We start from the raw sequence: 25,630 nt of genomic DNA on the forward strand, positions 1-25,630 counted from the left end.
TAACTGGTTTTCTCTTACTGCTTTTAAGATTCTCTATTTGGCATTTCAATTATTATGTTTCTCAGTGTGGGCCTCTTTGGGTTCACCTTGTTTGGGACTTTCTATGCTTCCTGGACTTGTATATCTGTTTCTGCTATCAGATTATGGAAGTTTTCTATCATTATTTTTCACATGGACTTTTAATCCTCTACTCTTTCTCTTCTCATTCTGGCACCCTACGATGTGAATGTTGGTATGCTTGAGGTTGTCCCAGAGGCTCATACTGTTCTCAATTATGTGGATATTTTTGCTGCTGCTCTGATTGGGTACTTTCTGCCTTCTTGCATACAAATCTCTGATTTAATTCATTGCTTCATCTACTCCACTGTTTATTCGCTGTAATACAATCTTCATTCCAGTTAATGTACTATTCATTTCTGACTGTTTCTTTCATGTTTCTTAGTTCCATTTTTATTTTTTCTAGCTCTTTGTTGAAGTTCTCATTAAGTTCATTTATTATTTCCCTACAACAATTGAGCATCCTTATGACTAGTGTTTTGAACTCTGCATCTAGTAAATCGCTTCTCTCTGTATTGTTAAATTTTTGTTTTTCTGGAATTTATTTTTGCTTTTTGTTCAATTTGTAATATGTTTCTTGTCTCCTCATGGCAGCCTCCCTATGTTTGTTTTTATGTATTTAAGCTGCTATATCTCCAGGAGTTGGTAGAATGACTTTATGTAGTAGGTGTTTGGTAGTAGTTTTGTTATGTTGTAGAGTCCAGTGGCACAGCCTTCATGTTCACCCAAGCTGAGCACTCCAGGTGAGACTATCCCCTCCTTGCTCTGTGTGGGATGCATACACCTCCTGTTTTTGATAAGTCTTTATTGCTGCTGAAACATCAATGGGAGGGATTTACTCCCAGGCCAATTAGCTTTTAGGACTAGCTACTACCGCAGTGGAAGATCAGTTGAGCAGGGGCCAACCCCGTGGTACACGATCAGCAGGACTCTAGTGTCACTGCATATGCCTCTTGAGTATGATGCTTATAAAGGTATTTGGGTGGTGCTTTGATGTGGTTTGAAGCTGTCCTTCGGTTTTGCTGGTTCTGGGTCCTCCCAGGAGGTACAGAGCAAGGTCAATCATTACCTGTGTCATGCCCAGGGCCACCTGGCATAAGTTATAAAGAAATATTCAGGTGGTTGTTACTTATGCTGGGCTTAGAGGTGCCCAGGAGAGGATAAGCTGAGAACCAAGGACTCCTGTCACTAATGCCAGGCCTGGGGCCACTTAGTGAGAGGTATGGGACACAGAGGCCAGAGTCTGCTTGTTTAAGGGATTTTAGGAAAGTATGAAACATGAGCCAAGACAGACCAGTAGTATCGAAAGAAAACTGGAAACTGTTTGACTGGGCCTGAAAGTTCCTGGGGTGGGGTCTCAGGGAATCCCTAGGGCAGGGCAAACAATGTTAGCCAGGTTTATGGAGACTCGGATATGGTACATATTTGCTGGCTCTGTGTGGGGAAAGCTCAGAATAAGAGCAATGGCCTCTGCCAGTACCTATGTCTGGGAGAAAGCCGCCCCTTAAACTCTGGCCCTGAAGCCAGACAGTTCAGTTCCTCCTCGCATTTCCATTTGCCTTTTGAGCTGCTGCCCCAGCACTGGATCTCAGAATGAGTGAATCAGAGTAAGTCCATTCACAGGCCCCTTTAAGAGGAATTGCCCGGGACTCCAGAAGCCTCCATCTCACTCTCTACAATCTCCACAGCCAGAAGTTATGGGGCTTCTCTTCCTGGCTCTGGAACCCTGGGATGGGGGCCTGGTGTGGAGTTAGCACCTCCTCACTCCTCAGGAGGTACTTCCACTGAGATAGCGCTTCCGATTTTTAACTGCCACTCGTGGGTGTGGGGCCAGCCTGGTCCATGTCTCTACCCCTCCTCACAGACTGGATGTGATTTCTTCCCTATATTCTTAGCTGTATGGCTTTTGTTCAGCTATATTTCAGGTGGCTATGAGTGATGGCTTTCCTGTAGTTTAGGTGTGATTTTCATGTGGTTGTGGGAGGATGTGATACCGCATTGACCTAAGCTGCCATCTTAGAATCACTATTTATCGTGGAGAGCTGTGCAGAACTCCGGGGAGAAGTGTGGGTGCTGTATTGTGCAGAAAGAAGGCTTTCCTGGTGGGTTGGGGAACTGGTGTGACGGGGATGGGAGAAGAGGAGAGATAATCCAAGGATTCTTGTAAAAAAATAGAATGCCTTCGCTGAGTCTCAAATCATAATAATCATAGCCACCTAGACATCCAAGCAGAGAATATAGAAGATGCAAAGCTTCAAAAGGAGCTTTTTTTTCTGTTTGGGAAAGTTGTTTGGAAATGGTGGGAGCCCGCCTCTGTGTACCAGTAAGATGTATTAGATGCCACGGAGGCTCAGTGAGAAATGTAAGTCAACACAGCCAACCTTTGAATTCTTTGCTTTCAGAGTGAGTGGTTCTCAGGCAAACACATGCCATTTTTTTTCAGGGAAGCCTCAGAGCGATGGACTACTCCTGTGTGGAAGTTAGGGATGAAGCAGAAGGGGAGACAGTATGAAAGAAAGAGAGAGGACAGCTGGAATTTGTGGAGTGGATGCATGAGAAGCAAACTGTAGGAGAAAGAAGGAATGTGCTTTTATTTGTACACAGAGTTATACTTAAAGTTCACGTTAGGTTCAGTGTTCACCTATAATTGTACCATAGAAGATAAACCTGAGAGCAGAGGCAATGGCAGGACCAGGGCAGCATGACCATGTGCCCCAGAGTGAGTTTCGCCAAGAGTCGTCTCCTTGGCCTTCGGATTCATGCATCCCATGGTGCTGGCCTGTGTGTACACACCATTTCCTCCTGTTTCATTTTGAGCTCTTTAAGGTCAAGCCTTTCTCTTCATCTTGGCATCACTCACATGTAGCACAATCCTGCACACAGTCGTTGTTCAGAAAGTGCCAAAAAGAACGGAAAAGATAATAGGGATTCAGAAACTGACCGAGAAAACACTCTCACTACAGGGGATTTTCCGCGCAGCGTAATGGACAGAATGGGAGCAGTCAAGGAGGCAGCAGAGAGGCAGAAACACACAGGTGATGCCCTGGAAGCCGAAGAAGCAAACGTAATTTTAGAACTGGAGAGGGCATAGTAGAGAACAACTTGCCACCTGGAATAATAAATGTGAAAAGCGGGGTGGAGGAAATATTTTTATGGGAGATGAAATGAGAAGAATTTCTTACAGTCAGGAGAGGCACAGAGGCAGGAAGCAGTGTTCCTTGCAGGCTTGGTGGGGAAGACGCTCATGGAGATCCAGAAGCAGAACGCAAAACCCCAAGGCTCCCACAGAAGGTTCTGTATCAGCTTCTACACATCTGCCTTTCCCTGGCCTTTGACTCTCTGGAAGTCTGCGGCCAGCCTCCGGTGGGGCCTGAGCGAGCTGGGCGGTGGGAAACGGTGCCTCCCGAGTGACTCTCTTCTGTTGGGCTAACTGGACACACGGTCCCCAACTTCTGTGGCCTACCTGCGGTGTCCTGAGGGGTCACTGTGCCCTGATCTTCTTCTGGTGGCAATAGCTGCATAAAGGCAAAATATTTATTTTTCTGTTTTTTCTAAGATATGTATAGAGCTTTATATTTTAAATTCATAAATGCTATGATCAAATTGATAAATATCTGTCATTTGAAGGCATAACTGCTGACAAAATTTAGCAGAAGCTTTAAAATATCAGAGCATAAATTTTATGCTTTTTAAAGAAGATAAATTTCAAGAAGAATTATACAGAGTAGGGCAAAAGTAGGTTTACAGTTGTGAGTATGTGAAATACAGAGTTTATTCTTCTATTATTATTAATTATTATATTTTCCAACAAACAACTGTAAATCTACTTTTGTCCCACCCTGTATATCAAGCTCTTTAAAATACCTGTTTTATATCCCAACTTTATATATGTATTTATACATACACATTGCCCTGGTTTTTGTGCAAAATATGACAGAATGGATCATCAAACTCTCAAAAGCATCATTGAGTAAAATGCAAAAAAAAAAAAAAAAAAAAGTGTATCAGATTTATTATTGAATATATATAAATATATATGCACAGTTCAAAATTAATCTATCCGGAATCTCTCAGGATTACCATTCTACTTCTTGTGAGGGACCCTTCATCTCACTGGTTAGATAATTTATTTACTTTAACATCATTAATAGAACTATTGAGAACCATTAAATTTGACTGAAGAAGAACTTGATGCTTTTCTTATCAACCACCAATAAAGAAGACAAAAATGTATACAATTCAATAACAAGTTAGATTTCCTTGCCTTGAAGTTGAGGAGTAGGGAGTGGCTATTTTCTACACAAATGTTACTGCAAAAAGATGATAAGATCCATGTATTGTCACTACCATGAAGAAAAGATGAAATAAAAATAACTGCAAAACTATTAGCCTTTATCCAAATACTAGGTTTCTGCTTGTTTGACTGTTTAGAGTTTCTCCTTAAACTTGGAGATATAAATGAAGAAGGCATAGCATAGAAAAGAAGAATACAAACTTATTGTTGGGATATACTTAACTAAGCAAAAAAAAATATTTCATTTCAGACTTAATTATAACTGATGCCTCTTGTCAGGCTGCTTCAGTGGAAGGCAGACCACCACTGCCCAGAGGAAGTGGGTACCTAATAAATATTTGTTCAATACTCTCCTTTCCTTGAGCTCCGCTGAAGGAAAAGCAAAATAAAGAATAATCTAGCAAAATTAACTGTACACATGTTGTTTTTAGATACAAAACCAGAGCAGTGATGTTTGGTTTTAGAACTCTTGGGCATATGTTTGTGTTCTACTAAATTAAAAAAAAAATTAAATAAATTTTTAAATAATTTAGCAATCTACAAATATTGCGTAGCTCTATGTGTCTAGCATTAGGATTAAAGATATGTCATTATTGCAGACCTAGTGAGGCAGAGACCCTTCACTTGGAGTAAGATAAGAGGATAGGATAAGCCATTTCTTGTATGCAACACATACCTCTGAGGCAGTGGTTTGTGCTTTAAGGTGCATAGAGATCCAACTGGATACTTGGAAACATGAAGAGTATTCACACCCACCCTCCCAGGCAGTCTAGTTCATTACCTCTGGGGTTAGGCTCAAGAATCTCCATTTCTAGCAGACACCATAAGGAATTTGGTAACTTGGCCAGCAGTATTCAAACTTATTTGCATATTAAAACATTAACCCTGGAGGCCCTGGCCAGGTTGCTCAGTTGGGAAGAGTGCTGTCCCAATATGCCAAGGCTGGGCACATACAAGAATCAACCAATGAATGCATAAATAAGTGGATCAACAAATTGATGTTTCTCTCTTTTTCTTTCTCTCCTCTAAAACCAATCAAATAAAATACCCTGATGATCTTTGTAAACATTCAGATGCTTCGTCCTCACACATCAAGGTCTAATTCAGTTGATTCAGATGTAGCATTTTTTTCTTCTTCTTTTTTTAATGAATTAATTTATTTTTGTTACACATGTTTCTCCATTTTCCCCCACTGATTCCCCCCTCCCCCTCCTTCCCCGTCCTGTCCCCAGCTGTCTTGTCCATGTCCATTGTTCATGAACACATGCATATAAGTTCTGTGGTTTATCTCTCAACCATCACCCACTCTTCTGGGGATTGTCAGTCTGTATCCCACTTCCATATCTCTGGGACTACCCCATTCCTCAGACTGTTATGTTCATTATATTCCACAAATAAGTGAGATCATATGATACTTGTCTTTCTCTGTTTGTCTTGTTTTGCTTAGGATGTTACTTTTCAGGTCCCCCTATGTTTTCTCAAAGGATGAGAGATTTTTCTTTCTTACAGTTGCATAGTACTCCATTGCGCATATGTACCACTGCTTTTTCAACCATTCATCTACTGATGGACATTTTGGCTGTTTCCAGATCTTAGCTATTGTAAATAGTGCTGCTACAAACATGGTGGTACATATATTCTTTCTGATTGGTGTTTCAGGCTTCTTAGGGTATACACCTAGAAGTAAGATTACTGGGTCAAATGGCAGTTCAATTTTTAATTTTTTGAGGTAACACCGTATTATTTTTCATAGTGGCTGCACCAGTCTGCATTCCCACAAGCAGTGCACTAGAGTCCCCTTTTGTCTACACCCTCGCCAACACTTGTTTGATGATTTGTTGATGGTGGCCATTCTGACAGGTGTGAGGTAATACTTCATTGTTGCTTTAATTTGCATCTCTCTAATGATTAGTGATGTTGAGCATTTCTTCATATGTCTCTTGGCCATTTGTATGTCCTGTTTGGAGAGGTGTCTATTTAGTTCCTCTGCCCATTTTTAAATTGGGTTCTTTGTATTCCTTTTGTTGAGTTGTATGAGCACTCTCTATATATTGAAAATTAACACCCTATCTGATATATCATTGACAATTATGCTCTCCCATATAGTGGGTTGTCTTTCCATTTTGATGATTGTATTTTTTGCTGTGCAGAAGCTTTTGAGTTTGATGTAGTCCTATGTGTTCATTTTCTACTTTGTTTCTGTTGCCTTAGGTGATGTATCAGTGAAAATTCTGCCGCATATGATGTCTGAAATTTTGTTGCCTACAGTTTTTTTAGGATTTTTGTGGATTCATGGGTCACATTTAAGTGTTTTATCTATTTTGAGTTTATACTTGCATATGGTGTAAGTTGATGATCTAGTTTTATTTTTTGCATGTAGCTGTCCAATTTTCCCTACACCATTTATTAAAAAGGCTGTCTTTACTCCACTGTATGCTCTTGCCACCTTTGTCAAATATTAATTGAGCATAATGCCTTGGGTCCATTTCTGGGTTCTCTGTTCTGTTCCACTGGTCTATGTGCCTGTCTTGTGCCAGTACAAAGCTGTTTTGATTACAGTGGCTTGCAGTATAACCTGAAATCTGGTATTGTGATCCCTCCAACTTTGTTCTTCTTTTTCAAGATTGCTATGGCTATTTGAGGTCTTTTTTGGTTCCATATGAATGTTTGCAATATTTGTTCTAGTTTTGTGAAGTATGTTGTTGGTGCTTTGATGGGGATTGCATTGAATCTGTAGATTGCTTTGGGTAGTACGGACATTTTGTTTTATTTTTTTTAATTTAATTTTTGTTACAGATGTTTCTTCTTTTTTACCCCATTGACACCCTCCTCCCCATCCCCCCGCCCAATCCCCGGCTTTGTGGTCCATGTCCATTGGCTATGCATACCTGCATATAAGTTCTGTGGTCTATCTCCTCCCACTCCCCACTACCCCTCCTCTGAGGGTTGTCAGTCTGTACCCCACTTCAGTGTTTCTGGGTCTACCCTATTCCTCAGACTGTTATATTTATTATATTCCATATATAAATGAGATCATGTGGTATTTGTCTTTTTCTGCTTGGCTTGTTTCACTCAGGATAATACTTTCCAGATCTCTCCATGTCATCTCAGAGGATAAGAGATCTTTCTTTCTTTCTTACCGCTGCATAGTACTCCATTGTGTATATGTACCAGAGCTTATTTATCCATTTGTCTACTGATGGACACTTGGGCTGTTTCCAGATCTTAGCTATTGTAAATAGTGCTGCTATGAACATGGGGGTACATATATTCTTTCTGGTTGGTGTTTCAGGCTTCTTAGGGTATATACCTAGAAGTAAGATTACTAGGTCAAATGGCAGTTTAATTGTTAATTTTTTGAGGTAACACCATATTGTTTTCCACAGCGGCTGCACCAATCTGCATTCCCAACAGCAGTGTACAAGAGTCCCCTTTTGTCCACATCCTCGCCAACACTTGTTTGATGATTTGTTGATGGCAGCCATTCTGACAGGTGTGAGGTGATACCTCGTTGTTTTAATTTGCATCTCTCTGATGATTAGTGATGTTGAGCATTTCTTCATATGTCTCTTGGCCATTTGTATGTCCTGTTTGGAGAGGTGTCAATTCAGCTCCTCTGTCCATTTTTTAATTGGGTTCTTTGACTTCCTTTTGTCGAGGTGTATGAGTACTCTATATATTTTGGTAATTAACCCCTTATCTGATGTATCATTGCCAATGATGTTCTCCCATACAGTGGGTTGCCTTTCCATTTTGATGGTTGTTTCTTTTGCTGTGCAGAAGCTTTTTAGTTTGATGTAGTCCCATGTGTTCATTTTTTTTCTTTGTTTCTGTTGCGTTAGGTGATGTATAATTGAAAATTCTGTTGCGTAATACGTCCGAATTTTTGTTGCCTACATTTTTTTCTAGAATTTTTATGGATTCATGAGTCACATTTAAGTCTTTTATCCATTTTGAGTTTATTTTTGTGTATGGTGTAAGTTGATGGTCTACTTTCACTTTCTTGCATGTAGCTGTCCAATTTTCCCATGGACATTTTAATTATGTTAATTCTTCCAATTCATAAACAAGGTATGTGCCTCCACTTTTTTATATGTTCCTCTATTTCCTTTTTCAGTGACCTGTAGTTTTATGCAAATAGTATTTTTATTTCTTTGTTTAAGTTTATTCCTAGGTATCTTAATTTTTTTGCCTCAATGGTAAATGGGATTGTTTTCTTAGTTTCTCTTTCTGTGAGTTTATCATTGGTGTATAAGAATGCCATTGATTTCTTGATGTTAATGTTGTATCCTGCTACTTTACCAAATTCATTTATTAAGTCTACTAAATTTTTGATGGAGTCTTTGGGGTTTTCTATATATAGCATCATGTCATCTGTGAATAATGACAGTTTCACTTCCTCCTTTCCCATTTGGATCCCTTTTATTTTTTCTTCCTGCCTGGTTGCAGTGACTAAGACTTCCAGTACAATGTTAAATAAGAGTGTCAAAAGTGGTCATCCTTGTTTTGTTCCTGTTCTTAAGGGAAATGCTTTTAGTTTCTGCCCATTGAGTATGATGTTGACTGTAGGTCTTTCATATATGGCCTTTATTATGTTGAAATATGATCCCTCTATTCCACATTGCTGAGCATTTTTATCAGAAATAGTGCTGCATTTTTTAATGCACTTTCAGCATCTATTGATATGACCGTTTGGTTTTTATTCTTCATTTTATTTATGTGGTGTATCACGTTTATTGATTTGTGAATATTGTACCAGCCTAGCATCCCTGGGATGAATCCCACTTGGTCATGGTAAATAATTTTTTTATGTATTGCTGGATTCAATTTGCTAGTATTTTGTTCAGGATTTTGGCGTCTAGGTTCATCAGAGATATTGGCCTGTAGTTTTCTTTCTTTGTAGTGTCTTTTTCTGGTTTTGGAATTAGAACTATGCTGGCCTCATAAAACAAGTTTGGATGTCTTCCTTCGTTTTGAATTTTTTGAAGTAGTTTGAGGAGAATGGGTATTAGTTCTTTTTTGAATGTTCAGTAAAAATTCCCCGTGAAACCATCCAGGCCTGGGCTTTTGTTTGCTGGGAGAGTCTTGATTACCTCTTCAATTTCCTTAGTTGTTATTGGTCTGTTCAAGTTCTCTATCTCTTCCTGGTCCCATTTTGGAAGACTACGTGTTTCTAGAAATCAGTCCATTTTGCTTAGATTGTCAAATTTGTTGCCACATAATTGTTCATAGTAGTTGTTAACAATCTTTTGTATTTCTGTGCTGTCAGTTGTTACTTATTTTTTGTTTCTGATTTTGTGTATTTGGGTTCTCTCTCTTTGTTTCTTGGTGAGTCCAGCTAAGGGTCCATCAATCTTGTTTATCTTTTTGAAAAAACAGCTCTTTGTTTCATTGATCCTTTGAATTTTTTTTTTTTTTAACTCAATGTTATTTATTTCTGCTCTGATCTTTACTATTTCCTTCCTTCTACTTGCTCTGAGGTTTTCTTTTTGTTTGCTTTCTAGTTCTTTAAGTTGTGAGGTTAGATAATGTATTAGAGATTTATCTTACTTCTGGATGTAGGCCTGTAGTGCTATGAACATCCCTCTCAGAACTGCTTTTGCTGCATCCCATAGGTTTTGTGTTGTTGTGTGTTCATTTTCATTGGTTTCCAGGAAGTTTTTAATTTCTTCCTTGATCTCCTCGGTTACCCATTCATTGTTTAATAACATGCTATTTAGCCTCCATGTGTTGAAATGTCTTTGCATATTCTTGTTGCAATTGATTTCTAGTTTCATGCCATTGTGATCTGAGAAGATGCTTGATATGATTTCAATCTTCTTGAACTTGTAGAGATTTAGTTTGTGTCCTATCATGTGGTCTATCTTTGAGAATGTCCCATGTGCACTTGAGAAGTATGTGAATTCTGCTGTTTTGGGATGTAATTCTCTGTAGATATTTATTAAATCCATTTGGTCTAGTGCTTCATTTAGAGTCTCTGCTTCCTTGCTAACTTTTTGTCCAGAGGATTTTTTAAAAAATTTTTTATTTATTTTTTTGTTACAGATATTTTACCTTTTTTACCCCATTGGCACCCCCCTCCCCACACCACCCCTGCCCCGTCCCTGGCTTAGTTGTCCATGTCCATTGATAATGCATACATGCATATAAGTTCTGTGGTTTATCTCTTCCCAACCCCCCCACACTCTCTTCTGAGGGATGTCAGTCTGTGCCCAATTTCCATGTTTCTGGGTCTACTGTATTCCTCAGACTGTTATGTTCATTATATTCCGTATTTAAGTGAGATCATGTGGTATTTGTCTTTTTCTGCTTGGCTTCTTTCACTTAGGATAATACTTTCCAGGTCCCTCCATGTCGTCTCAAAGGATAAGAGATCTTTCTTTTTTACCGCTGCACAGTACTCCATTGTGTATATGTACCACAGCTTTTTAATCCATTCATCTACTGATGGACACTTGGGCTGTTTCCAGATCTTAGCTATTGTAAATAGTGCTGCTATCAACATGGAGGTACATATATTCTTCCCAATTGGTGATTCAGGCTTCTTAATATATATTCCTAGAAGTGGGATCACTGGGTCAAATAGAAGTTCTATTTTTAATTTTTCGAGGTAACACCATATTGTTTTCCACAGCGGCTGTACCAGTCTGCATTCCCACCAGCAGTTTATTAGAGTCCTTTTTTCTCCACACCCTCGCCAACACTTGTTGTTTGATGATTTGTTGATGGTGGCCATTCTGACAGGTGTGACGTGATACCTCATTGTTTTTTTAATTTGCATCTCTCTGATGATTAGTGATGTTGAGCATTTCTTCATATGTCTCTTGGCCATTTGTATGTCCTGTTTGGAGAGGTGTCTATTCAGCTCCTATGCCTATTTTTTAATTGGGTTCTTTGTCTATCTTTTGTGGAGTTGTATGAGCACTCTGTATATATTGGAAATTAACCCCTTATCTGACATATCATTGGCAATGATGTTTTCCCATACAGTGGGTTGCCTTTCCATTTTGATGATTGTTTCTTTTGCTGTGCAGAAGCTTGTTAGTTTGATGTACTCCCATGTGTTCATTTTTTCCTTTGTTTCTGTTGCCTTAGGTGATGTATCAGTGAAAATTCTGCTGCGTATGATGTCCGAAATTTTGTTGCCTACATTTTCTTCTAGAATTTTTATGGATTCACGGGTCACATTTAAGACTTTTATCCATTTTGAGTTTATTTTTGTGTATGGTGTAAGTTGATGGTCTAGTTTCATTTTTTTGCATGTAGCTGTCCAATTTTCCCAACACCATTTATTAAAGAGGCTGTCTTTACTCCACTGTATGCTCTTGCCACCTTTGTCAAATATTAATTGAGCGTATTGCTTTGGGTCCATTTCTGGGTTTTCAGTTCTGTTCCTCTGGTCTATATGCCTGTTCTTGTGCCAGTACCAGGCTGTTTTGGTTAGATTCGCTTTGTAGTATAACCTGATATGTGGTATTGTGATCCTACCCACTTTGATCTTCTTTTTCAAGATTGCTGTGGCTATTCGGGGTCTTTTTTGGTTCCATATGAACTTTTGAAGTATTTGTTCTAGTTCTATGAAATATGTCGTTGGTATTTTGATGGGGATTGCATTGAATCTATAGATTGCTTTGGGTAGTATGGACATTTTAATGATGTTAATTCTTCCAATCCATGAACAGGGTATGTGCTTCCACTTTTTTATATCTTCCTCCATTTCTTTTTTCAATGACCTGTAGTTTTCTGCAAATAGGTCCTTTACTTCTTTGGTTAAGTTTATTCCTAGGTATCATAATTTTTTTGGCACGATGGTTAATGGGATTGTTTTTTCAGTTTCTCTTTCTGTGAGTTCATCATTGATGTACAAGAATGCCATCGATTTCTTGATGTTAATTTTGTATCCTGCTACTTTGCCAAATTCGTTTAAGTCTAGTAGATTTTTGATGGAGTCTTTAGGGTTTTCTAGGTATAATATCATGTCATCTGCAAATAATGACAGTTTCACTTCCTCCTTTCCAATTTGGATCCCTTTTATTTTGTCTTCATATCTGATTGCTGTGGCTAAGACTTCCAGTACAATGTTAAATAAGAGTGGCAAAAGTGGACAACCCTGTCTTGTTCCTGTTCTTAATGGAAATGTTTTTAGTTTCTGTCCATTGAGTATGATGTTGGCTGTAGGTCTTTCATATATGGCCTTTATTATGTCAAAATATGATCCCTCTATTCCCACATTGCTGAGCGTTTTTATCAGAAATGGATGCTGGATTTTGTTGAATGCTTTTTCAGCATCTATTGATATGATCATGTGGTTTTTGTTCTTCATTTTGTTTATGTGGTGTATCACATTTATTGATTTGTCAATATTGTACCAGCCTTGCATCCCTGGAATGAATCCCACTTGGTTATGGTGAATAATTTTTTTGATGTATTTCTGGATCCTATTTGCTAATATTTTGTTCAGGATTTTGGCGTCTATGTTCATCAGGGATATTGACCTGTAGTTTTCTTTCTTCGTAGTGTCTTTTTCTGGTTTGGGAATTAAAATTATGCTGGCCTCATAGAACGAGTTTGGGAGTCTTCCTTCTTGAATTTTTTGAAATAGTTTGAGGAGAATGGGTGTTAGTTCTTTTTTGAATGTTTGGTAAAACTCCCCCGTGAAGCCATCTGGGCCTGGGCTTTTGTTTGCTGGGAGAGTCTTGATTACCTCTTCAATTTCCTTAGTTGTTATTGGTCTGTTCAAGTTTTCTATCTCTTCTGGGTCCAGTTTTGGGAGTCTGTGTGTTTCTAGAAATTTGTCCATTTCGCTTAGATTGTCGAATTTGTTGCCATATAGTTGTTCATAGTAGTTGTTAATGATCTTTTGTATTTCTGTGGTGTTGGTTGTTACTTCTCCTCTTTCCTTTCTGATTTTGTGTATTTGGGTTCTCTCTCTTTGTTTCTTGGTGAGTCTAGCTAAGGGTCCATCAATCTTGTTTATTTTTTCAAAAAACCAGCTCTTTGTTTCATTGATCCTTTGAATTGTTTTTTGGTCTGTATATTATTTATTTCTGCTCTGATCTTTACTATTTCCTTTCTTCTACTTGCTGTGGGGTTTTCTTTTTGTTTGCTTTCTAATTCTTTAAGTTGTGAGGTTAGACATTCAATTAAAATTTTTTCTAGTTTTTGAGGTAGGCCTGTAGTGCTATGAACTTCCCTCTCAGAACTGCTTTCCCTGCATCCCACAGATTTTGTGTTGTTGTGTGTTCATTTTCATTGGTTTCCAGGAAGTTTTTAATTTCTTCCTTGATCTCCTCGGTTACCCATTCATTGTTTAATAACATGCTATTTAGCCTCCATGTGTTGAAATGTCTTTGCATATTCTTGTTGCAATTGATTTCTAGTTTCATGCCATTGTGATCTGAGAAGATGCTTGATATGATTTCAATCTTCTTGAACTTGTAGAGATTTAGTTTGTGTCCTATCATGTGTTCTATCTTTGAGAATGTCCCATGTGCACTTGAGAATAATGTGTATTCTGTAGTTTTGGGGTGTAATTCTCTGTAGATATCTATTAAATCCATTTGGTCTAGTGCATCATTTAGAGTCTCTGTTTCCTTGCTAATTTTTTGCCTAGAGCATCTATCCAGTGCTGTCAACGGGGTGTTGAAATCCCCTGCTCTGATTGTATTGTTGTCGATTTCTCCTTGGAAGTCCTCCAGAAGATTTTTAATATATTTTGGTGCTCCTATATTGGGTGCATATATGTTTATCAAGGTTATATCTTTCTGTTGGATAGATCCTTTCAATATTATGTAGTGGCCTTCTTTGTCTGTCTCTAGTTATGGTCTTTGTTTTGAAATCTATTTTATCAGATATGAGAATTGCTACCCCAGCTTTTTTTTTGCTTTCCATTTGCTTGGAATTTTTTTTTCCATCCCTTCACTTTCAACCTATGTGAGTCTTTTGTTGTGAGGTGGGTCTCTTGTAAACAACATATAGATGAGTCATGCTTTCTTATCCAATCAGCTACTCTGTGTCTTTTTATGGAGCATTCAATCCATTTACATTTAAGGTGATTATTGATATGTACTTATTTATTTCCATTTTTGTTTAGTGTGGTTTCATTTTTCTTCCCATTTCTCCTGTAATTACAGCAGTCCTTTTAACATTTCTTGCAATGCTGGTTTGGTGCTAATGTATTCCCTTAGCCTTTTTTTTCTGTCTGGGAAGCTCTTTATTTGACCTTCTATTTTGAATGATAGCCTAGCTGGGAAGAGTAGTCTTGGATTCAGATTTTTGTTTTTCATGACTTTGATTACTTCTTGCCATTCCCTTCTGGACTGTAGTGTTTCTTGTGAGAAGTCAGTTGAGAGCCTTATGGGGTTTCCTTTGTAGGTAACCTGTTGATTATCTCTTGCTGCTTTTAGGATTCTCTCTTTGTCTTTAATTTGTGGCATTTTAATTACTATGTGTCTTGGTGTGGGCCTGTTTGGGTTCTTCTTACTTGGGAATCTCTGTGCTTCTTGAACCTGAATGCCTTCTTCCTTCACCAAATTAGGGAAGTTTTCTGTCACTATTTTTTTGAATATATTCTCTATCCCTTCCTCATTTTCTTCTTCTTCAGGGACTCCTATGATGCAAATATTATTATGTTTCCAGTTGTCCCACAGTTCTCTTAAGCTGTCTTCCTGTTTTTTAATAGTTTTTTTCCTTTTGGTTTTCTGATTGGTTGATTTTTTCTACCCTGTCTTCTAATTCACTGATCCGGTCCTCAGCTTCCTCTACTCTCCTTTTTAAACCTTCCAATGTGTTTTTCATTTCTTATATGTCATTTTTTATCTCTTCTTGATGGTTTTTAATTTCCAGTTGGCTTATTTTCAGTGTCTCTATGTCCTTACTCATGCTGTTCAGCTTCCTCAAGATCATGGCTCTGAATTCTAGCTCTGTTAACATGCCTAATTGCTCCACATTGATCTCATCTTCGGTGGAGGTCTTTTGCTCTTTCATTTGGCTTCTGTTTCTGTGTTTCACCATTTTGGCTATCACTGTGGGCTTTGGAGCCTGTCAAGTTTTCCCTGTGGGTGTTGGTGCTCTGCTGTTTGTGGCTCCCTCTCCTATGTTTAGATGAGCGAGGGAGGACCCACATTAAACACCACAGTCAAGTCTTACTTTCCTGGTTAAAGTTGCCAGCCCAGGAAAGGTACTGTTATCCTCCAGCCTTTTGCCTGAGGGTAGCATTCCAGGTTACTTGAAGAGTTTTGGGTTGTCAGTTGATTGAAAAACTCCCTCAGGTGCTCAGCACAAGGGACTTTCACGAGGGTGGGGCAGATGCTGGTTGTTAGTGAGCCTCAATTAGCACTTCAATGGCCCACAGGTTGGGGATGGATCTCCGAGGGAGGGGCTGCTGCCTCTCCTCAGAGTCCTGGGAAGGAGCAATGTGGCCACTGTCCTTGGTGGCTGGCACTCCGCAACTGCTCTGAGCGCCCTCCAAATCCCGAGTGTCCCCACACAGTTCCAGTCCAGTATGCCCTCCCTCCGCTGGAGCCCAAGGTGAGTGGCTGTGGCTATTTTAGCCCCTGTCCGGCTCTGCGCTGTGGAGCTGCCTGGAAGTGTAACCCCAGGGCGCGGCTCCCAGCTAAGGCCGCTGCCGAGCTGCGGACTGTTGGCTCCCAGCCCCCATCTCGCGCCTTCGCAATCCTACCAGGGTCGAGTCAGTGTCCCTCGTTATATGGTCCTCGCAAGCTGCTTTTCTGTTGCTTTTTACCGTCAATTTGTCTGTGTTATAGTTGTAATTCCAGTTTGGTTCTGGGAGACGGTCTGTCTGTATTGAAGTCCTCTGCTATGATTGTATTGCTGTGGATTTCTTCTCTGAAGTCCTCCAGAAGATTTAATATATTTTGGTGCTCCTATATTGAGTGCATATATGTTTATCAAGGTTATATCTTTCTGTTGGATAGAAACTTTCAATATTATGTAGTAGCCTTCTTCATCTACAGTTATGGCCTTCATTTTGAAATCTATTTTATCAGATATGAGTATTGCTAACCCATCTCTTTTTTTTCTTTCTGTTTGCTTGGAAACTTTTTTTCCATCCCTTCACTTTCAACCTATGTGAGTCTTTTGTTGTGAGGTGGGTCTCTTGAAACAACATATAAATGAGTCATGCTTTCTTATCCAATCAGCTACTCTGTGTCTTTATATCGGAGCATTCAATCCATTTACATTAAAGGTGATCATCGATAAGTGCTTATTATTGCTGTTTGTTTAGTGTGGTTATATTTTTCTTCCTATTGCTCCTGTTAATTACAGTAGTCCCTTTAACATTTCTTGCAATGATGGTTTGGTGCTAATGTATTCCCTTAGCCTCTTTTTGTCTGGGAAGTTCTTTATTTGACCTTCTATTTTGAGTGACAGCCTTGCTGGGTAGAGTAGTCTTGTATTCAGACCTTTATTTTTCATGACCTTGATTACTTCATGCCATTCCCTTCTGGCCTGTAGTGTTTCTTGTGAGAAGTCAGCTGAGGGCCTTATGGGATTTCCTTTGTAGGTAACCAGTTACTTATTTCTTGCTGCCTTTAGGATTCTCTCTTTGTCTTCAATTGTTGGCCTTTTGATTACTTGTTTCTTGATGTGGGCCTGTTTAGATTCTTCTTACTTATGGCTCTCTGTGCTTCTTGAACTTGAATGCCTTCTTCTTTCATCAAATTAGGGAAGTTGTCTGTCACTATTTCTTCAAATATATTCTCTAACCCTTGCTCGTTTTCTTCTTCAGGGACTCTTATGATACGAATAGTATTATGTTTCCAGTTGTCCCACAATTCTCTTATGCTGTCTTCCTGGTTTTTAATTTTCAAATGGTTGATTTTCAACATTTCTATATCTTTACTCATGGTGCTCATGTCCTTACATATGCTGTTGAGCTATCTCAAGATCATAGCTCTGAATTCTAGTTCTGTTAGCTTGCTTAACTGCACGTCATTTATCTCATCTTTGGTAGAGATCTCTTGTTCTTTCTTTTGGCTTTTTTTTTTTCTGTGTTTCACCATTTTGGCTATCACAGTAGACTTTGGACCCTGCTAAATTTTCCCTGGGTGTCTTGGTGTCCTGCTGTTTGTGGCTCCCTCTCCTGGCTTTGACTGAGGGAGGGAGGACCCATGTTAAACACCACTGTCAAGTCTACTTTCCTGGTTAGAGTTGCTAGCTCAGTAAAGGTATTGTTATTCTCTAGCTTTTTGCCTGGAGGCTATCAGTAGTGGTTACTTTAAGAGCCTTTGCTTCTCAGTGGAATGAAAAACGCCCTCAGGTGTTCAGCATAAGGGGATTTCCCGAGGGTGGGGCAAATTCTAGTTGTTAATGGGCCTCTATTTGCATTTTAATGGCTAGTGGGTGGGGGTGAATCTTCGAGGGAGGGGCCACACCTCTCCCCAGAGCCCTGGGAAGGACTAAGATGGCCTCCGTACTGTGTGGCTGCAGTTCAGCAAAAGCTCTGAGTTCCCTCCAAATCCTGAGTGTCTCCACACAGTTCTAATCCAGTCCACCCTCTCTCTGCCAGAGCCCAAGGTGAGTGGCTGGTACTATTTTAGTGTCTGTCCTGGCTCTGCACTGTGGAGCAGCTTGGGAGTTTAACCTGAGGGCGCTGCTCACAGCTAAGGTCACTGCTGTCTGTGAGCTCCCAGCCCTCCTCTCGTGCCTCCGCAATCCTACCAGGATTGAGTTAGTGTCCTTGGTTATGCAGTCTTCCAAGCTGCTTCTCTGTTGTTTTTTCCTTATGATATGTCTTTATTTTCATTGTAATTCCAGTTTGGTCCTTGGAGATGGTCTATGTAGCTTCCATTTACCCCGCTCCCATTTTGGAATCCCCTCTGATGTAGTATTTTTTGGAAGCTCTTCAGTTTATCATAAAGCATACTTAGGGCTGAGGAGCACTGCTTTGAAGAACCAGGGCAATGGGGTTAAGCACCCCTGGAAGATAAGTTAGACTGGGTTGGATCTACCTTTTTCTTATGTAACCCCAGTTCCTAGATCCTAATTAACTAATTATCACACCACCATCATCATAGTCATCAAAATCATCATCGGTGAAGAAATAGCTACTTACAATTTCACCTTTGTCTTTTATAATGCAAGCATCTCATGCTTTACATAGTAATAATTTTGTTTGATCTTCACAATCATGATTCCTGTTCTTCATTTGTACAAAATGGGGCTTGTTCAGGGTCTCAAAGATTATTTTCAGCTCTCTAGAGAAGAACAAAGAACTCTGCGTTTTAAGCATACATTGCAGGCAATTGTTATTTGTATTAACTTTGAGAGCCATTAACTTCTGATCTATCTTTCTCTTCAAAATTGCCTCTTCCACCAGTGCCCCCATGTGATCTTTTAAAATTCCAATCTGCAGATAGATGACTTTGCCTGAAGCTCTCAGAACACTCCCACCCTTTTCCTGAGGCACATTTCTTTATCCTATCCTCAGATATGTGGTTGTGAGCATTAAGAGAGAATGTCTAGAATCCAGTAAGCATAAAATTTAACCCCAAGACCAGTTTGACTTCCTAGCATTACCATCACCATCCTCCCCACATGTACACACACACACACACACACACACAAACACACTAACCTCTTTGCAGAAACCCATATATTCTCAGATGCTTCAGATCTTACCAATTGATTCTCTCTCTGCTTTAAACCTTTTTTCAACTTGCTTTCTAGCCTGAGTTTAGCTGTCAAGCTTTCAACCTCCTCTGACAGCCTTGCAATTTTTCCTTATTCACTGGGAATCCTGGCAAGTTCTGGATGCTGGAATAGACAGCCTGGATGATCTAAGTGAATAACAGGGTACAAACACATTCAGGGGTAAAGCTGTGTGTGTGTCTGTGTGTGTGTAATGGGTTTAGGGGCACTGATTGATGAAGGTAGAAAGCCAGTGTTGGGAGAAAACTGATCTCCATCAAACTACTTAATCACATATTTCACTGCATAAGCAAATATTTTAATCAGACAATTGCTCTTTTTAAGGTCTGCATGAGATATGTGGGCCAGGGTAATGTGTCTTATCACTGGGTTGACGGTGTCTTTGTTTTCCAGGGAAAATTTCCACTATTCCTGATTCTGTGATGATAGTGGGTCATAAGTATCCAATGATCATAAGCTGAGCTACAAATGCTGATTTCCACGTTAATACTAGGTGAGAACTGAGCTCCACAGACATTGTCAAGTCACACATTTATGGACAGCAAATTGAAAACAATCTTCGAAACCATGAAATCAAACCCTATCTTGTACAAATGAAGAACCATGATCATAGTGCTAATGGTCTCTTTGGATTAAGTAACTGGCCTGATCTATGCCTGCCTGAATAAGAAATAACCACTGTCCAGTAAAAGGTCTTTATTGAAGAAGAGAGATGGGCAACCAATGTCAGAGTAAAGACAAGAGTTACTAAATTCCAAAGTTCCTAAAGATCCAGAATCGTTCTGACAGGCTCGACTATGAAGGAACTTCTGACTTGTTCAGAGTGTGTTCTGCTTGAGTCAACCAGGGTCTGCTCTATGTTTCTCATGTCATCCTTGCACTATTGATACATGACATTAATAGTGATGTTTTGGTGGAATATTTAAAAATAATTTGCTCCCTTTACCCTGTATACCTGGAAATTTTTTCTCTATATATTCAGAGAAAGTAAATTTTCTCATCATTTTCTTCCCAGCTAATGGAGCTAGGCTACTGCTATTTAGGAAAAGTAGCTCCATTCCTTTATTTTATACTTAAAATAAAAGTATGCTGTTACTCAAGTAAATAAAAGTATAAAAGAAACAGGAGTATCAGAATTTTGAGGTGTAGCACAATCTGTCATAGTCTCTATCAATAATGCTCTGAGCTTTCATAGTGTAGAGAGAAGGCTGAACATCATTATGTGCTGGAGCTTCACAAAAACACAAGATGGGGCCACCTGGGGCTGGGGGCGGTGGGAGTGGAGAGAAATGGGAGTGACTGCTCATGGACATGAGCATTCATTTTGGGGTGGTGACGATGTTCTGAAATTATAGGGATGGTTGCACAAATCTGAATATACTAAAGATTATTCAATTGTAGACTTAGGTGGGTGAATTGTATAGTATGTGAGTTACACCACAATAGAGCTATTACTTTAAAAGAAACACAAGTACTTTTCAACTCTATGTGCACATAAGACAAAGAGACTATATTAGGGGTGGAGATCATCTGGCCTGTGGAATCATTTTGCCTGAATCTGCCAAGGCAACTGCAAGAAATACTTGAAATTCAATAAAGCTAGGACCTTTTTTCATTGCAACATAAATTTGTATTAAGTGAATCATAATAATAATGTAAATTTTGAGGGACAAGCAAGGAACGTCCATGATGGGATAGACAGGACACATGAGAATGTGATGGGACTGACATGAATGTTTCTCATCGCTGCCTGTGTCCTGTCACCCTGTATTGAAGTGACTCAGAGGACAGTCACTGCCAGGCAGGCTGGGAGTATACATGCTGTGAAAGTGAACACACTGTAGCAAAACTACAGTGATCGGTGATGATGAGACAAAATGCGATGAGACAATACCTCACAACATTGATGACCTTGCCTCTGATGATTGATGACAATGTTGTTGACTTTGTCTACACAGGAGATAACTCCAGTCCAATCTTTATCTACACATCCACAATCAACAATCCTCCCCAAAACTGAATCTCAGATGAAGACTGAGGAAATCACAGTATACACAAGAGACCTCAAGAGTCAATGATACAAATATTGGATATGTTCCAAACCCAACATGCAGGATTAGAACAGCAATCAGAGCAAGATAATCGCGTTGCTAGTGACACAACCACTGGACAGTTATTAAAACTTAAGTGGTGTGACATCCTACAAATGGCGGCTACAAAGAAAAGAAAAGGTGATACAGAGTGTCGATCTTTCCGAGAAATGGACTAATGATTATTTATTTTGTTGAAGTCAAAGGCAAACCTGTGTTCCTAGTTTGCAGTGATGCATTAGTAGTAATAAAAAAAGCCAACCTGGCGTGTTATTACAGATCAAGACATGCTGAACTCAATGAATTGGGGGGGTGGGAAGATGCCTCTGGATAAAATCAATGCTCTTCAACAGAGTTTGGAATCACAAGCCACTTTCATTAGGCCTGGTTGTGACAGAGACAATGTCCTTTTTTTCAGACGAGTTATGTAGTAAGCGAGGGAATCACAAAGAAGTTGAGGGAGGCCTCGCGTGGAGGGAGAGTTGGTGAGAGAGTGTGTGGTGGCTATTGTGAAGTTGTTAGCACCAGACAAAGTAAAATTGTTTCAGAGGGTTAGCTTGTCTTGGAGAACCATCTCAGATCAAATTTAGAACAAGATATTGAAAAAAACTGAAGCATTCTGCAGGAGATTTTCAGTTTTTTTCTCTGGCTTGTGATGGGACAATAGACGTATCAAATACTGCCCAACTGGCCATTTTTTGTTGGTGGGATAACTGCAGAATTTGACACATGAGAAGAACAGCAATCACTGGAAGCCATAAAATGGCTCTACAAGAGGCAAAGACTTGTTGGAGAGACTTGTTTTATCAATGAAAAAACTTAAGCTAATATTCGAAAATTTAAGTGGCCTTAATATGGATGGCGCTCCAGCCATGGTTGGCTCACAAAAAGGGTTAATTGCATTTGTCAAGAAAGAACTGGGCTGTTTAAGTCTTGATCCAAATAATTTAATCATATGTCACTGCATCATACACCAAGAAAGTCTCTGTGCACAGTCATTGTGGCTCAGCAATCTGAGGTCAACAGTAGTGTCATGCATAAATTTTATTAAAAGCAGAGGTTTAACAACCACCAGTTGAAGGAGTTACTGAATGACCTTCACTTTGAGCATGGTGATCTTGTTATCACTGTGAGGTAGTGGCTGAGTCATGGGAACATGCTCATGAGGTTTTATGAACTGAAAAATGGAGTCAAGCAGTTGATGGAGATGAAGGGAAACCCTGTCAGGAAACTCAATGACAGCAAGTGGCTGTGTGATTTAGCCTTCATGGTGGACATCACCAAGTACCTCTCAGACCTGAATGTCAAGCTGTAGGGCCCAACCAGCTTCTCAGCTCCTTGCTTTCAAATGTAAATTTATTTGAACTAAATTTAGGCTGTGGAAAGTGAAACTGGAAAGAAATAACATGGTGCATTTCCCCATTCTGGAAGGAGAGAAGACATGAAGACACTCGAATAGCTGGTAAAGGTGCAAAAGTAATTGAGGCATTTAATGAAAGATTCAAGGATGTGAAAAGTAAACAAATGGAATTGAACATTTTTGCTACACTGTTCAATGTAGAACCAGCTGCTGTGCCTGATAACCTACAACACAAAATCTTTCAGCTGGAAAGCGATGATGAGCATAAAACTAGGTACAACCACCTCCCACTGCTTGAGTTCTATAAATGTTACGTAAGCAATGATGAATTTCCCACTTTGAGGAAATGTGCATTGAAATATACATCTGTGTTCAGAACAACTTACTGCTGCGAGCAGTTCTTTTCAATATTTACTGTTGCAAAGAGTCAACTGTGCTCCAGACTGACGGATGCAAACCTGGAAAAGTGTTGGGAGCGCAGCATCAATACCAGCTGACATCACAGCCTCACCACAGAGAAGTAGTTCCAGCCATCACCTTAGGGGTGAGCTCATTCACTGTTTGACTAAATACAGCCGGGTAATTTTTAAGTTGATAATTTTGTATGGCCCATGAATGATGTTATAAATATCCAAATGGCCCTTGGCAGAAAAATGTTTCCCCGCCCCTGGACTCTAGATAGAAATAAGTAGTGTTCATGCTTCTGATCATCTTCAACAATGTTTGTCAACATTCTCAATTTCAACAACTATTGATTACTACTATATGCCAAAGCTCTTCTGAGAAGCTGCCTTCAACTAGTAGTGGGGTTCATTTAGCTGTTTTTCATTTGCTGAGAAAAATAATTTCATGTAATAGAAATTTCTATCATCTCTCAGTCATCCAAGATTTGAAACCAATGATGAGAAGTGGTTGCGTAGAACAGAAAGAACTGTTCCCAACAGTCAATGTGCAAGTCTTTATTTGTAGGGGCAGGTAGTTCCCATCTACTTCCACATGTGAGTGCTCTCTTACCCAAATGTGTCCTGTGGTTACAATAATACTATTTACTGGTATTTTAAAATTACAGATTGAATGGAAAAACCAGGCACTTTTAATGAGCCCATATAAAGAGTAGTTACCCTTGCCATTAATTAAGTGCTGCTAAATTATTTCCTTTCTCTCTGTATGCTTGCCTCATCATGCTAAAGGATAGTAATCTACTGTTTATTAAATGAGAGTAAATGCATGAAAGTGTTGGTAATAAATGGCTTTATAGAAGTTCTCAATACTGTCCTGTCATTCCTATGCGATTCGTGTAATTGTGTATGAATAATGAATATGGTGAAAAAGAAATTGTTACTCCACATTTTAATTAAATATTGAGATGAAAGACCACAGAGAAGGGAGTTTGATGGTCTCAGCCATTGGCCCTTTCTACCTCATGACTTGAGAGGCCGAGCGGTCTGCTTACTTCTCTTTTGTTGTTGGCTGTGTCAGTGTGAAGGCCGACATTACTCCAGCTATTTGATCAAGGGCAAGTTAATTAACCTCTCTCAGACAGTCTCTAAATATGCAAAAATGGATCAGGCACTCATCCACTGGCATTTTGTGAAGATTACATAAAATAATGTTTCCAAATCACCTCCTACAATATGTATTGTGTCAAAAATGTTAGTTTCATTTCATTTCATCTGAAGGGCATTCCCAGTCATGGTCACTGTGTGAGGTCTCTTCTGAAACCTGTCATGTTCTTGAAGGCCCACCATTTAATCTTTTATCTCCCTTGAGACTTTAAGTCACTGTAGTCATTAAAAATAACTAAAATGTGAAAAAGTATGTCTGCTCATTAATACACTGCTATAAATTGGAACACATTCTCTGGATAATGATTTGAACATAAGTATGTTCAGATCTTTTTAATTAGAAGCTTATTTTTAAAAAAGTGTTATTGTTGAGAGTATTACAGATACTCCCCCCCTTTTCTCCCCCATTGTCTCCCTCTATCTGGTTCCCATCCCACCCCAGACCCTCACCACCTTATTGTCTGTGCCTATGGGTAATGCATATATGCTTTTTTATCCACTCATCTACTGATGGACACTTGAGCTGTTTCCATATCTTAGCTATTTTAAATAATGCTGCTATGAACATAGGAGTACATATATTCTTTCTGATTGGTGTTTTAGGATTCTTAGAATATATTTCTAGAAGTGGGGTTACTGGGTCAAATGGGAGTTGCAGTTTTAATTTTCTGAGTAAATTCCATACTGTTTTCTATAGTGGCTGCACCAGTCTGCATTCCCCCCAGCAGTGTATTAAGTAGGGTTCCTTTTTCTTTGCATGTCGCCAGCACCTATTGTTTATTGATTTATTGATGGCAGCCATTCTGGTAGATGTGAGGTGATTCTTCATTGTGGTTTTAATTTGCATCTCTCTGATGATTAGAGATGATGAGCATTTTTTCACTTGTCTCTTGGCCATTCATATGTCCTCTTTGGAGAAGTATCTATTCAGGTCCTCTGCATATTTTTTAATTGGACTGTTTGTCTTCTTTTTGTTGAGTTGTATGAGTGCTTTATATATTTTGGAAAATAACTCATTATCAGTTGTATCATTGGCAAATAAGTTCTTCCATAGAGTTGGTTCCCTTTTCATTTTGACACTAGTTTCTTTTGCTGTGAAGATGCTAGAGGAAGTAAAACTGGCATTATTCACAGAAGATATGATATTGTACACAAGAAACCCTACAGAATCCACCAAAAAGCTACTAGAGTCGATAAATGAATTTGGCAAAGTATCGGGATACAAAATGAACATCCAGAAATTGATGTCACTTTTATATACCAATAATGATCCCTCTGAAAAAGAAACTAAAAAACAATCCCTTTTACCATCGCAACAACAACAACAAAGAAAGATACTAAGGAATAAACTTAACCAAGGAGATAAAAGACATGTACTTGGTAAACTATAGGATGTTGAGAAAAGAGATAGAGGAATATACAAACAAGTGAAGGAATATATAGTGTTCATGGATTGGAAGAATTAACATCATTAAAATGCCCATACTACCACAAAAAAATTTATAGATTCAATGTGATACCTATTAAAATACCAAAAGTTGCCCTGGCTGGCTTGGCTCAGTGGTTAGAGTGTCAGCCTGTGGTCCAGAGA

This window comes from Molossus molossus, unplaced genomic scaffold (assembly GCF_014108415.1).
Source record: "Molossus molossus isolate mMolMol1 unplaced genomic scaffold, mMolMol1.p scaffold_m16_p_11, whole genome shotgun sequence".
NCBI classification, from domain to species: Eukaryota; Metazoa; Chordata; class Mammalia; order Chiroptera; family Molossidae; genus Molossus; species Molossus molossus.